At 39.7% G+C, this 12,787-nt stretch overlaps 1 protein-coding gene across 2 annotated transcripts in view; it reads right to left on the bottom strand.

The window, feature by feature from the left end:
• The window catches only part of PCDHB1 (protocadherin beta 1), a 61,418-nt gene that overhangs the window by 19,916 nt on the left and 28,715 nt on the right, over positions 1-12,787 (bottom strand). The window lies entirely within an intron of this gene.

The following is a 12,787-nucleotide window of genomic DNA, read 5'->3' as shown; positions in this document are numbered from 1 at the left end:
TTTTATGTTCACTTGTTTATATGCCATGTTAAGCTGTTTCTGATAATTGCAATCATAATCACTAGGCCTCCTATTCTTGCAAATTGTCCATGCCACAGAGTTTTTAAATCCTTCTCATGGGCCAAATAAAGGAGTTTTAGAATGCAATCACTTAAAAAAAAAAAGCCTAAGCCACAAAAACAGAAATATAGACCAATGGAACAAGATAGAAAGCCCAGAAATAAACTCACACACCTATGGGTACCTTATTTTTGACAAAGGAAGCAAGAATATACAATGGGGCAAAGAGAGTCTCTTCAGTAAGTGCTGCTGGGAGAACTGGACAGCTACGTGTAAAATTAGAATACTCTCTAACACCATACACAAAGATAAACTCAAAATGGATTAAAGACCTAAATGTAAAACCAGAATCTATAAAACTTAGAGGAAAACACTATGTCACTCTGACATAAATCACAGCAAGATCCTCTATAACCCACCTCCTAGAGTTCAGTTCAGTCACTCAGTCATGTCTGACTCTGCGAGACCCCATGGGCTGCAGCACACCAGGCCTCCCTGTCCATCACCAACTCCCAGAGTTTACTCAAACTCATGTCCATTGAGTCAGTAATGCCATCCAACCATCTCATCCTCTGTCATCCCCTTCTCCCACCTTCAATCTTTCCCAGCATCAGGGTCTTTTCAAATGAGTCAGTTCTTCACATCAGGTGGCCAAAGTATTGAAGTTTCAGCTTCAGTATCAGTCTTTCCAATGAGTATTCAGGACTGATTACCTCTAGGATGGACTGGTTGGATCTCCTTGCAGTCCAAGGGACTCTCAAGAGTCTTCTCCACCACCACAGTTCAAAAGCACCAATTCTTCAGTGCTCAGCTTTCTTTATAGTCCAACTCAACATCCATACATGACTACTGAAAAAACCATAGCTTTGACTAGACGGACCTTTGTTGGCAAAATAATGACTCTGCTTTTTAATATGTTGTCTAGGTAGGTCATAACTTTTCTTCCAAGGATCAAGCATCTTTTAATTTCATGACTGCAGTCACCATCTGTGGTGATGTTGTATTCCTCCTTAGAGTAATGGAAATAAAAATAAGTAGGATCTGATTAAACTTAAAAGCTTTTGCACAGCAAAGGAAACTATAAACAAGGTGAAAAGACAACCCTTAGAATGGGAGAAAATAATAGTACATTTAACTACTGACAGAGGATTAATTTCTAAAGTATACAAGCAGCTCATACAACTCAATACCAGAACAACAAACAACCCAATCAAAAAGTGGGCAAAAGACCTAAACAGCCATTTCTCCAAAGAAGACATCAGATGGCTGATAAATACATGAAAAGATACTCATTGCTTATTAGAGGAATGCAAATCAAAACTACCATGAGATATCACCTCACACAGGTCAGAATGGCCATCATCGAAAAATCTACAAACAATGCTGAGAGAGCGTGGAGAAAAGAGAACCCTCATGGACTCTTAGAGGGAAGGTAAATTGATACAACCACTATGGAAGATGGTATGGAGATTCCTAAACAAGCTAGGAATAAAACCACCATATGACCCAGCAATCCCACTCCTAGTCATATACCCTGAGGAAACCAAAATTTTAAAAGATATATGTACCCCAAAGTTCACTGCAGCACTGTTTACAATAGCTAGAACATGGAAGCAACCTAGTTGTCCATCAACAGATAAATGAATAAAGAAACTCTGGTACATACATAAAATAGAATATTACTCAGCCATAAAAAGGAATGCATTTGAATCAGTTCTAATGAGGTGGATGGACCTAGAACCTATTACACAAAGTAAGTCAGAAATAGACAAACATCATATATTAACATGTATATGGAATCTAGAAAGATGGAACTGATGAACCTATTTGCAGGCAACCATGGAAACACAGAGAACAGATTTATGGACATAGGGTGGGATGTATGGAGAGAGTAACATGGAAACATATATATTATCATATGTAAAATATATAGCTAGTGGAAATTTGCTGTGTGACTCGGAACTCAAACCAGGGCTCTGTAACAACCTAAAGGAGTGGGATGGTGGGGGAGGTTTAAGAGGGAGGGGACATAGGTACACCTATGGCTGATTCATGTTGGTGTTTGGCAGAAACCAACACAATATTGTATAGCAATTATCCTTCAACTAAAAATAAATTTGAGATATATATATATCTCAGATCAGTCGCTCAGTCGTGTCCGACTCTTTGCGACCCCATGAATCGCAGCACGCCAGGCCTCCCTGTCCATCACCAACTCCCGGAGTTCACTCAGACTCACGTCCATCGAGTCAGTGATGCCATCCAGCCATCTCATCCTCTGTTGTCCCCTTCTCCTACTGCCCCCAATCCCTCCCAGCATCAGAGTCTTTTCCAATGAGTCAACCCTTCGCATGAGGTGGCCAAAGTACTGGAGTTTCAGCTTTAGCATCATATATATAATGTAAGCTAGCTCTTTTTCATGGACGTGTTAAATCAAGGGACTTCTAAAGTTTCATTTCTCCTAACACTCAATCAGCACTATACCCTTCACCTTCTATGTGTTTGGCCTACTTAGGGCCAGAAAATATGATGAGATGGATACCATTTCAGCCTCAAACTAGGGTCCTAAAGGTAAGATAGGCAGTTAAATTGCTAACAGTAAATACGTTACAGATATCATAAGAAGCATACAGCATAATAGCAGAACTCAAAATTCTAGGTGGGTTGTGCAAGGTTATGAAAGACTGGACTCTGAAAGATGAGAAGTTATCCAGGAAGGAAAACAGTGACTTAGTAATAGGGAAGAGCATGTACACAGATTTAGAGGCCACGGAAGAATGGACGGCTAGTGCAATATTTAAGAGCACTGTGAGAAAGGGGATAAACGGTATCATTTTTTCTGTCTTTTAGGGTGATCTGTCTCAAAACTACTTACTGAATTTCAAACTTCCTTAGAAATTGATTATTCATTATTATGGATAAATGTCAAAAATTTTGAAGTATTTTTATGTAATAATATTCATTAGTTATATATAATAGCTAATACAGATTATTACTGCAAATTTTATTAATATTTTAAAAATTCTTTTCAGGTAATTTTAGATAAATTTTACAAGTGTTCTCTAGACTTATTGCCAGCCGGGAGGGAATGGAATGCGAGGTTGGGGTTAGCAGATACCAACTATTATATACAGAATGGATAAATAACAAGGTCCTACTATAGCCAGGGAACTATATTCAATATCCTGTGATTAACCATAATGGAAAAGAACATTTTTTCTTAAAATGTGTATATGTACATATATATGTATGCTTAACTGAATCACCTTTGCTGTACAGCAGAAATTAACACAACATTGTAAATCAACTCTACTTCAGTTAAGAAATTAAAAGTGTTCCCTAATCCTTCCAAGATTGCCTGACTATTCTGATTGTTCCTTAGTTCACTCTCATGAGGCTCTGGGGAATACTTGTACATATTAAGCATTTCTGCTTACCCCAATTTCACAACAACAGTCATGAAAAATTATCTATTAATAAATATTATTAAATGATGCCTCATTTCTGATATGCTCCAAATATGAAAATTGAGGAAATTAATTTCTAAAATTTAATAAACTCAAGATAACATGTCACTGATGATTCATCCTCTTATTATTTCTGGACTTCTGGATATGGAAGAGGCAAATGAAAAGATAATAGATATGGAGAGTGAAAATTGTAGGTTGTTTTTCCTGTGAGAAATTGAGACAATACCTAGTGTAGGTTTCATCTTATATGTAAAGAAACTTGAGGCCCAGAGAAATAGGATGTCTTAACTCCAAGTTATAAACAAATTGTCATAGAAATCACTTTTCTTATGACAAAGATCTTTGGCACCCATAAAAAGTTTTTTGATCTTTAAAAGTTAGCAGGTCATTGCTTAACATTTATTAATTCAGTCAATTAGCCAGTATTTATAGAGGTCCTATACTATTTTAGGACTATGTGCCAGGGATATAGCACTGAATAGACAAAAATTTTTGCCTCTAGTAATCGAGAGATAATCAGACCACCCATATCAGCTTTACCCTGAGACATTCAGAGATGTAAATACGTTTGACCTTTAGGGGTATGTGTGTACATGTCTGTGTGTGTGTGAGTGTGTGTGTAAGAAAGAAAGGGAGATGTTTCATTTAAAGTCAGTTTTATTGACATACAACTGCCATGCAGTAAAATTCACTGTTTTAAAGTATACAGTTTGATGAGTGAAAAACATACACAGTCACTTAACTACCAACAAAATCAAGGTATAGAATATTTCCATCACCCCCGAAAGTTTCCTCATGCCTATTTCTATTCAGTCTCTCACCCCACCCGCAGCCCCTGGTAACCACACTGATCTGATTCCTGTTCCTGTATAAGTAGAATCATCACACAGTATGTGGCCTTTTGCATTGAGCATCCTTCATTTAGCATAATGCTTTGAAACTCATCCATGATATTGCATGTATCTGTAGTTTGTTCGTATCCATTTGTCTTGAGTAATTGAGCTTCAGTTTTCATAGCCTCTTAGCACAAGGACTAGGTGACAAAGTTTTACAATCAACCAACATGGAAAGTCTCATGTGAGATTTATCCCATCAAAGGAGAGACTCTGAAAGTGATACCCATCACCAGTTCAGGAGCTACATATACCTTCCACTCAGGGACTACAATAAAAACTGCCTGAAACACTAGCCCTGAGCCTGGAAGTAGAGCAAGGAGGGTGGGGGATAGGAATCACTACTAAGAATTTGGAACCACTTCTAACCCTCATTTAAGTTTGTATCTTGTATGCACTGGATCTGGACACTTGGTAAGGGATGGTGATGAAGGAATGAAACCTTCAGAGAATTATAACTTTATATTGATATCAAACTGGTAATACCTCTGGAATGTGGTAAAAATGAATTATCTCTAGAATAACCCATCTTCATCCTAGGCTTCAAATTATTTCCAGATATAGAATTCCAACAAAAGTAAACAACTTACAATTAAAAAGAAAAAAAAAGTTCAACATACAGGGAAACAAGATACCAGAGTGAGAATCAGCAGAAATAAGAATAGCTCCAATAGCTGAAGCAGACACACAGTGATGTCAGATAATGGAATTATCAAACACAAAATTGCAGCCATGAAATTAAAAGATGCTTACTCCTTGGAAGTAAAGTTATGACCAACTTAGATAGCATTTTAAAAAGCAGAGACTTTACTTTGCCAACAAAGGTCCGTCTAGTCAAGGCTATGGTTTTTCCAGTGGTCATGTATGGATGTGAGAGTTGGACTATAAAGAAAGCTGAGCACCAAAGAATTGATGCTTTTGAACTGTGGTGTTGGAGAAGACTCTTGAGAGTCCCTTGGAATGCAAGGAGATCCAACCACTCCATCCTAAAGGAGATCAGTCCTAGGTGTTCATTGGAAGGACTGATGTTGAAGCTGAAACTCCAATACTTTGGCCACCTGATGCGAAGTGCTGACTCATTTGCAAAGATCCTGATGCTGGGAAAGATTGAGGGCAGGAGGAAAAGGGGACGACAGAGGATGAGATGGTTGGATGGCATCACCGACTCGATGGACATGAGTTTGGGTAAACTCTGGGAGTTGGTGATGGACAGGGAGGCCTGCCATGCTGCGGTTCATAGAGTTGTGAAGAGTTGGACACGACTGAGTGACTGAACTTAACTGAAGGAAATAAGTGTTTGAAAATAAGTGGAGGGGACAAAAATCATGAAGAATGATCAAGTATCTTTGAGTAAAGAACAAACGCAGCTTCTAGAAATCTAAAGTTGTAATAAATGAAAGTTTAAAATTCAATGGATAGGTTTATTTTTTAATGGGTAGTTTTAAGAACACATCAGCAGATGAAATAGACTGGAAGACAAAAAAAATGTAGTAAAAAGATACAAGATGGAGAGACAGATCTAGACATATTATTTCACTTTATTCTAACTGGAGTCCAAGGAGGATAAATAAGAAGGGATGAAAGCAGTATTTAAGGAGATAATTAGAATTTTTCATAACACCAAGCTACTAATTCAAGAAGTGAAATGAATCTCATGTAAAATAAACACATACATAGATCATAGTGAGATGGCACAATACTGAAGGTAAAAAGATTATCTTATAAGAGATTGATTTCATTTTAAGTAATGGCAGAGAACTTATTTTCCAGAAGCAACAGTGGAAGACAAAATACAAGGAAATGACATTGTCACTGTCTGATATAAAATTACAGTTAACTCAGTTATTTAAAATTCTAAGCCTAAAAAACAAGGGCCTACTGTATAGCACAGGGAGTTATAACCAATCTCTTGGGATAAACCATAATGGAAAAGAATATAAAAAAAGAATGTATAAACTGGCAAAAAGATTAATATTTTTTTAAAAATGCATAGAAGATTATAACTGAGTCAGTTTGCTGTACAACAGAGGTTGATATATTGTAAATAAACTATATTTAAATAAAAAAATTCTAATCCCAGCATAAATATCTCTTATGACCCAGTAGGACAAGAGGATCAAGACGGTAGAGTAGGAGGAGCTCACCTTCCTCCACAACACTTCAAAAACATATGGAACAATTCTCATAAAAAAACTAGCTAGAAACTGGCAGAATAACTCCTAAGCAATGAAAACTGCAAGAAATATCTCCATGTAACTGGGTAAGATGGGGGAAAAAAAAGTTACCAAGTCAGAACCACACCCCTGGGAGGGATCTATGATGAAGAGAAGGTCTACACAGGCAAATCCTTGTCCTGGGGAGCCAGCAGGACATGCCGCAGCCTGGGCATCCCAACGGTGGTGTCCTGTGCAGAGGGGTCAAGCCCCCTTCCCCACTGAGATAGAAGGGCTGCCAAAGCCTAGACTCTAGAAGTGCACACAAGCTGGCTTGCCAACAATCAGGATGGAGAGAGCCATGCACTGGTGTCTGCAGCCTTGCTATACGTCTCAATACGAAGGGACTAACACCCCAGTCAAGCTCACTCCGCACCACAGCCTGGCGCGCAATCTGGGCAAAGATCGGGTCAAGCTAAGCAGAGACAGACGGGGGTAGGTAGGTTGTGATCTGGGTGGAGCCTGGGAGGACACTGTCACAACATGCACAGGGCAGTGCCACAAGGGCATGAGCACCGAATCTTGGGCAGACAGGCCCTGGAGAGGACGCATTTTAGCCACGTTTATGCACAGAGTGTGGTCCTGGCGGGATGGCCAGTGGCCTTGTCAGCGCTTTGGCTTTTGCAAGATCAGCCCTCCCACCCCCCGGCTCCACCCACTCCCCAACGCAGCCTCACGCTAGATACGGGGTAGACAGGTCCTGGAAGAAGACTGCCACAGACAGCCCAGACCTGGGGGCAGCGCAACCGCCTCAGTTAGGGCAGTCACGACACCCTAACCCCCAGCCTACTCCACACCATAGCCTTGCACTAAACCTGGGAGGAATGCAACACAGAAAGGGACATGACTTTGGGCTGCTTCTGGGCAAACCGCAGCCGCCAACCCAGGCAGTGCGCAGGCCTCACCTGCTTCAGCAGTCACCTCGGGGCGTGCACTCAAGACAATGGAGCCTGCCTGGACCCGAGCCTGAGGGCTTCTAATCCAACATCTGGGGAGCAAACTCCACCCCTGACAGGGCAGCCACTGTCATGGAGCAGAGGGGAAGCCTCACCTCACACCCTGCACAGGCTCTTAGGTACTAACCACTCCTTCCCTTGCCACTTAGGGGATAACAGCCAGCAAAAGGAAAGATGAGGCAAGATGAGGCTAGTGTCCATACCGAAACCAGCCCTCACACCAAAAACGCTGGACATACAGCCTACATGGGAATACTTCCACATAGACACCCCTTCAAGACCACAGTAGATAACTTGTTTCTCCTAAATTCATAGAGACAGAGAAATGAAAGGTGATTGAAATATAAGTAAAATGAAAAGGCAGAGTACTCTCAATTAAAAGAACAAGAGAAATTCCCTGAAAGAATGAATAATGAAACAGAGCTCAGTCTACCAGACCCCGAGTTCAAAAAGGTGGTAATACAGCTCCTTGAAATTAAAAGGACAAAGAGAAAGACTGGGCAGGACTGGGGCATTGGCTTCCAGGATAAAGTTCCCCCTCAGGGAAATACCTCCTTGATGATAAAAATACTAATGCAAATTCAATAAACTTGGGTGGACTTCCTGGGTGGTACCATTGGTAAGAATCCGCCTGCCAGTGCAGGGGACATGAGTTCCCCTGGTCCAGGAAGATCCCACATGTTGCAGAGCAACTAAGCTGGTGCACCGCAGCTACTGAGCCCGTGAGCTGCGACTACTGAAGCCTTGTAACCAGAGCCAGTCCTCTCTGCAACAAGAGAAGCCAATGCAACGAGAAGCCCACAGACCACCACTAGAGAAAGCCAGTGTGTAGCAACAAAGACTCGAGCAACAGAAAATAAAATGAATAAAATTTTTTAAATGCTCACTGATTTAAGAAAGTTTATGAAAAGAAATACAGATCACCCTAACAAGGAACTAAAAATTACAAAGATGAACCAGTCAAAAACAGACAATTCAATTCCAAAATAAAAACCAGGCTAGAAACAATGAATAAATGACACAGAAAAACAAATAAATGATCTAGAAGGTAGAGTAATGGAAATCACGCAATCAGAACAGCAGACAGGAAGACAAATGGAAAAAAATAGTAAAAGCAACATTTGAGATATATGGAATATAAAGCATGCCAAACTATGCGAAACAGGGATTTCAGAAACTAACACATTGTAAATCAACTATACTCCATTAAAAAAAGAAATGAAAGGAGAACAAACAACTGATACCACAGAAACAAAAGAATCACAAAAATACTATTAACAGTTATAAGCCAACAAATTGGACAACATAGAAGAAATGGACCAGTTTCTAGAAACTTACAGCCAGCTAAAACTTAATTAAGAAGCAGATCATTTGAACACACTAATCACTAGAAGTGAAATAAAATCTGTAATTAAAACAAAAACAAACAAAAAAAGACTCCTGGCAAAGAAAAGTCCAGTAAAATGGCTTCACTGGGGAGTTCTACCAAACACACAAAGAAGAACTTGTATCTACCTTTCTCAAGCTATTCCAAAAAGCTGAAGAAGGAACACTCCCAAATTCATTCTATGAGGCCACCATCACCCTGATACCAAAACCAGACAGGGATACTACAAAAAAAGAAAAGTACAGGCCAGTATCTTTGATGAATATCAATGCAGCAATCCTCAACAGCAAAATGAATTAAAAAATACATAAAGAATCACATACCATGATCAAGTTAGATTCATTCCAGGGTTTCAAGGATTATTCAACATACACAAATCAGTGTGACACACTGGATTAAAAAAGGAAAGGCAAAAAGCCACAAGATCATCTCAATAGACATAGAAAAAGCATTTGACAAACTGAACATCAATTCATGATTAAAAAAAAATCAGTGAGTATAGCGGGAACATATTCCAACATAATAAAAGCCACATACAGCAAAAAAACTATTAGGACTAATAATGAATTCATCAAGGTAACAGGACACAATATACAGAAATTTGTTGCATTTCTTCATACTAACAAATACCAGCAAGAAGAAATTTTTAAAATCCTGTTTAAATAAGAGTCAAAACACCAAAATAACTAGGAACAAACCTAAGATATACTGAGGACTATAAAACACTGATAAAAGAAACTGAATATGATTCCAAGAAATGGGAAGATCCATGATCTTAGATTGGAAGAATATTGTTCAAATGTCATCCAAAGCAATTTACACTTAATTTATTCTTAATGCGATCCCTATCAAATTACCCATGACATTTTTCACATAACTAGGACAAATAATCCTAAAATTTACATGGAACCACGAATTGCCAAGCCAATCCTGATGGAAAAGAACAAAGCAGGAGGTTTAACACTTTCAGACTCCAAACTGTAGTGGGAGTACCACAAGATACAGCAATCAAAACTATGTGGGACATTGCACCAACTGTATCCAGGTAGCACAGTGGTAAGAATCTGCCTGCCAATGCAGGAGGCATGAGCTTGATCCCTAGTCTGGGAAGATCCCACACGCTGCGGAGCAACTAAGCCCTTGCTCCACAACTACTGAAACCCATATGCCTAGAACCTATGATCTGCAACAAGAGAAGCCACTGCAACGAGAAGCCCACGTACCACAAGGAAGAGTAGCCCCTGCTCGCCACAACCAGAGAAAGACTGCACCCAGCAACGAAGACCCAGCTCAACCAGAAAACTAAATTAAATAAATTAAAGTTTTAAAAAATAATAAATCATTGAGACTGAAGACTATCTCCACATCTCACTCAGTCATGATTATCTTGAAGAAAAAAACAACAATGTGGTGTTGGCACAAAAACAAGCATATAGATCAGTGGCACAGAGCAGCGAGCCCAGAAGTAAACCCACACAGCTACATCAATCCAGGAGAAAGGAGGCATGTATATACAACAGACAAGAAACTGATATTAGGAAAGCTGGACAGCCACATGTAAATCAGTGAACTCATAACACTCCCTCCCACTATACACAAAAATAAACTCAAAATGGCTTAAAGACTTAAATATAAGAATGATACCATAAAACTCCTAGAAGAGAACAGCTGAGCTGAGTTGGTGATAGACAGTGCTGCAGTCCATGGGGATGCAAAGAGTCAGATACAGACAGGGGTTCGATCCCTGGGTGGGGAAGATCCCCTGGAGAAAGGAAAAGTTACCCACTCCAGTATTCTGGCCTGGAGAATTCCATGGACTGTATAGTCCATGGGGCAGCAAAGAGTCAGACACAACTGAGAGACTTTCACTTTCACCTCTCTATTGGAAGGCAAAGTCTTAACCATTGGACCACCAGGGAAGTCCCAGGGTTCTCTGTTTAAAGAAGATAATTTGGGGGCTATAGCCTCTGTCACAAAATAGATGATTTTTTAAAAATCTTAAAATGGGGAAAGATTTTCTAAGTATGACAGAATACTAAGAAGACAGAAAAAATATTTTGTATAGGCAAATTTTAAAAAAATACATTGTGAAAACCACTATGAACAAAATCAGAAGATATCTTTCCATTAATGTCATAGAAAAGGGCTAATTTCTATACATATAAATATCTCCACACATTAATAGATAAGAACTCTCAAAGTTAATAGAAAACTGTGCAAAGGACATTTCACAGAAAAGGAAAATATAAGTGTTTTGGTTCAACAAAATCAAAATAGAGCTCCAGTGAAATATCATTTTTTCACCTATTGAAGAAATGGTTAAGGCATTTAATGACACATTGTTGGTAAGGCTGCAAGTCCTTTGCCACGTATCAGATACATCTTGTGCCTCATCTCACAGCTTCTAAACTTCACCTCTGATTCCAGCTGTTGCTACAGAAGAAAAAAATCCTCTGTAGGCTTAGACTCATTTCTAGCTGACAGTGTTGCTTCAAGTATGCATCCAAGCCTTTTGCTTTCTTTCCTAGAGCTTTTTTGAAGTCTCATCATGGGTCAGTGTTGGTTGAAGGTACAGGTTTATTCTAGAAGTATGGGACTTAATACCTCTGAGCTAACCTTCAATCCGTGGAGGGTGAGGACTGATGGACTTATGTTTCTCCTGTTGACCCCTGTGTGAACAATTACAAGAGGCATCTTACACCCTCCTCTGAAGTTCCTGGCTGGCTGGGGCCCCAGATCTCCACAGTGGCGATCTAGATAATGCAGCCTTGCATTGGCTCTTCTTTGTTTTGCTTTTCTTGGTCCTTCACTTCTGATCCTTTAGATCGCCTCTGTATGATCAGGCCACTCAAGATGGCTGTTCTCTTGCTCTCTCTACAACCCCTGCTCAACCATTTCCTGGTTCACCTGCACCCTTCTCACATGACTGACCTTCCCTCTTAACTATAGAGCCTAATCAGTAACGCCTGCGTGTTTGTCCCCTGCCCTGACTGGTGATTGTTCTAATCCTTAGACCAGAACAGCTCCACTCTAGGTTATCAAAGAGGAGTCTGCCCCTCATGCTGACTGTTAACCCGAGGGGCTCTAACGAACAGTCTCCTCAGCTGGTTTCCCTGGTAAACAAAGAGCCAAATTCAATAGAGGACTTCAGTTCCCCCCTATGAATGGTAACCTCTTTCTTTTCCCCAGCAGCCATCTTGTTGCCAAGTCCTGCCAGCCCATCTGCTATACATGGTGAGGTGTCACTCCAGGACTTTGCTTCTGACTTGTAAGTTTCCCTTTTCAACAAATTGTTGATATCTCTGTCACTGCTTCTAGGCATGTTCTTCGGTCCTGTGGCTGAGCAAGTACAAGGTTTGCAGACCTTCAGGGTGCAGCCCTCAAACCTCCCAAACTAGTTGCCCAAACACAGCCCTGCTTCAGGGTTTGCTTTTGAAAGTAATTTGAGCTCAGACATATTGCTAATGAAATATAAATTGATGAAAGTAATTCAACAGTATTTACTAAAATTTTTGTAGAAACTAATTTGACAGTATTTACTTCAACTCAAAAATATTGACTTAACAATTCCACTTTAGGAATTTATTTTAAAGATACATTCTAATGGTTTAGCATGGGTGAAATGATGGTTGCAGAAGAATATGCACTGCAGCATTGTATACCAGTCAGGAATTTTTAAAAAACCACTAAATTCCCCCAAGTATGGGCTTGTTAATGTATCTATATAATGGGATAGTATACAGCCAGTATATAAGGTACCTGTATATGAAAAGATCTTACGTGTGCACATGTACATATATGCTGGTGT

Source organism: Bubalus kerabau, chromosome 1 (assembly GCF_029407905.1).
Source record: "Bubalus kerabau isolate K-KA32 ecotype Philippines breed swamp buffalo chromosome 1, PCC_UOA_SB_1v2, whole genome shotgun sequence".
NCBI lineage: Eukaryota > Metazoa > Chordata > Mammalia > Artiodactyla > Bovidae > Bubalus > Bubalus kerabau.
The sequence above is the reverse complement of the archived record's forward strand: the minus strand, read 5'-3'. Positions and strand labels throughout refer to the sequence as shown.